Source organism: Acomys minous, assembly GCF_964271855.1.
Source record: "Acomys minous genome assembly, chromosome: 4".
NCBI lineage: Eukaryota > Metazoa > Chordata > Mammalia > Rodentia > Muridae > Acomys > Acomys minous.
Genome location: NC_140486.1, coordinates 86,166,187 through 86,169,171, shown reverse-complemented (window position 1 = coordinate 86,169,171; position 2,985 = coordinate 86,166,187). Strand labels below are relative to the sequence as shown.

Here is a 2,985-nt window from a genome sequence, read left to right as displayed (position 1 = left end):
GGACGGGATCCGCCCCACCCCGGCGGGGTCGGGGCCCGCCGCTCCGCCCCACCTAGCCTCCAGCTTCCAGCTGGGTAGTGAGGAGGCGGGTCCCTCAAGCTGTAGGCGGGACAGAAAGGAAACTACATTTCCCAGAGGGCCGTGCACTAGGGCCGCAAAGGCTGCTGGGAGAGTGGGTCTCCTGGCTTCTGTAGCCGGGCGGGGGCTGCCATTGACCCGGCGTCGCTGCAGCTCCAAGGTCGCCGAATGATGATGTGAAGTCGCCCGCCAGTCTCTGCCACGCCCGGGCGGCTAGCTGTGGCGGCGGCAGCTTCGGCTGCTGCTCGAAGGCTGCCGCAGTGTTAGGGGCTTCTTCCAGAGTGAGTCCGGGCGAAGGAGCGAGGACGCCGGGCCATTCCCGTGAGTAACCTCCCGCGTGCGACTAGGAGTTGCCCTTGTCAACTTCTCTGGAGGGCAGAGTAGCCTTCCTGTCCCCTGTCCCTCCGGTCCCCGGAGGTCACTTGCCGGAGGACCCCGCCCCGAGATGGGAAAGGGATGTTTCTCAAGTGTGGGTCCGAAGTGATGTGAGCTGGACGCTAGCCTCTGGATTCACCCCTTTTACGCCTCTGAAGATTGGCAGCCTCCCATCCTCTGCCAGACAGCATCCATCTGGAGCGCCGCCGTTTTAGGATGAGTGGCTTTAGTGTCTGGACGTTAAACCCTAAGCTCTCGGTGGCCATCTGTGATGTAAGGGGAGGAGAGGACTGCAGAAAGAGCTTTCTGTGTCGGGCTTTTCTTTGCAATTGATTTGGAGCCAGGCGCCCGTGTCTTTTAAAAGAAAAAAAAATGGGGGAGGGGGTAGGTAGACTTTAGGTTGAAGCTAAAAGAATGAATATTGGGAATATTGGCAGATGTCCTTTCCAGTGCCAGCACTTTTGAGTCCCAAACACTTTTTTTTTAAATTACAATTATGGTAATGAAGTCAAGTACCTGCTTATGCACCTTTTTATGTGTCAGGAAAGATGGTAATTTTTCACTGGAAATTCGCCTAGCTTATATGGACCACGGAACAAAACGAACTCTCTACCTTAGTAAAGAATTTTTTGTGACCTTCAAATCTTTGCTGTCGTATTAAAAGTCTGAGCTACAGTGATCTCCAAAAGCATATTAATGGTGGTGACATGACACTTGAAAACAAATTGTGAAGGACATTTGGTGGTGGGGAAGGGCAAAATTAAAAGCACTTTATCATCTCAGCAACCATCCAGCTTTCTATTTTTAAAATTAAGTAGTATCCAACAAGCCTCAGACCTTTAACCACCACACACACACACCTATGTGAAAGACAGTGTCGTTAATCCTACACATCTTTACTTATGTGATAGAAGGAAGGAGGAAAGAACCAACATCTGAACACTTGAAATCTGCCAGACACCCCAGTCCAGGCTTGTGTGTATATGGTTCATGTAATCACGTTAGCAAGCCAGGTGCTCATAATGCGAGGCTCAGAAGACTTTATGTAACAAGGCGAGATTTGCATCTAGACCTGCTTTGCTTCAAAGCTATGGATCAAGTATCTTTTATTCTAAAGGCTGGATGGTTAGAAAGAATTTTCCGTCTTCTTTCCATTTCCTAGTACTAGTTCCGTCATACCTTGGATATGGGTAAGTCCGTAACCCCTACTTTAGTACTCTGAACAAATTGCACGCTGTGTTTGCTAGTCTCATCCCTCACAGGACTGCTTATTAAGGCACTTAAGAGCTCATTCCAAATCTTTATGGATGCACATATGTTAAAAAAAAAAAAAAAGATAGGGTTGGAGTTGTATCACAAAGGTCCTTTCCAGTTCACAGTCTTTATGGTTCTGCGGTTATTCTGTGCATGCTTTACATCCACAGTCACAAGGCAGGGTTACTCTTCACTATGAATACTTAACATCCATAGTCATAAAGACTATGAAAGTTTGCCTTTTAAAATTTTTATTGCACTGCCCAAAATATGTGAAAGCCAACAGAAGGGATGTGAGACGGTAGCATTGTAATTCATACTCGTTTTTATCTTATCTTCAGCTCATTTACATCATCTGTCTGTTCCCTTTTTTTCCCCGCTTTGGGTTTTGTTGTTTTTTTTTCTTGTCTTACTTTTTTGGGACAGAATCTCACTATCTAGCTCTGGCTGACCTGGAACTCACAGAAATTTGCCTGCCTCTGCCTCTGGAATGCTAAGATTAAAGTTGTGTGTTACCATGTGTATCTGGTTTTTAAATTAGGTTTGTTTGTTTGCATGTTATTGCTGTGCATGTGTGCCTGGGAGCATTCATGCATGAGTGCATGTGGTGATCAGAGGATAACTTGTAAGATTTGATTTTCTCTTTAGACTAGGTGGGGCCTGAGGAGCAAACTCAGGTCGTTGGTCTTGATGACATACATCTTTATCTCTCAGCCACCTTGCTGGCCCTGGACCAGTTTTTGAACCTCACTAAGTTATTCTATTTAGTTGGAGAGAAACCCGAGTTATTGAAGGGTTAGTCGCATTGAGCATCCACTCGTATCTGTTTGGGCCTGTTTTGTTCTTGTAATAGCAAGACTAGAAGCTTAGAAATAATACAGTGTGCCGCGGAGCCAATCGAATGTGTTACCTAGTTACTGTTGCCGTAATAGCACCATCAGAGGGTGTTTTGGTTTTTATTCTTGTTCGTTTTGGGTTTTTTTGTTTGTCTGTTTGTTTGAAGGCAGAAGAATATTAAATGTACCCCAAATCATTTAATTGCTGAATGGTAGAAGTGGCTATCACGACCAAAACTTTACTTCAGCATCTAACTGCGTAACAAAACCCTATCTGAGTAGTCTTATTGTCATTCAGTTGTTTATTATTACAACCTCCGTATTTTCTTTAGAATGGAAATTCAACAACATTAAGTGACTTTGAGACCTTCCTGGGGAAATAAGAGAGCCAGGATTTGAACCTGTGCGTCTTTTACGTCAAGGCCCATGTTCTTCCCTCTAA

The 2,985-nt window shown here is 45.6% G+C and overlaps 1 protein-coding gene across 3 annotated transcripts in view; it reads left to right on the top strand.

The window, feature by feature from the left end:
- TRAK2 (trafficking kinesin protein 2) overlaps positions 1–2,985 on the top strand; it is a 58,896-nt gene that overhangs the window by 701 nt on the left and 55,210 nt on the right. For 2 of the 3 annotated variants that reach the window (XR_014778550.1, XM_084778673.1), the window contains exon 1: positions 209–399. The exons of the other annotated variant lie outside the window; for it this stretch is intronic. The gene's annotated coding sequence lies outside the window, so the exon portion shown is untranslated. Of the gene's footprint in view, positions 1–208; positions 400–2,985 lie in introns of those variants that run through there. 3 annotated transcript variants of the gene reach the window in all.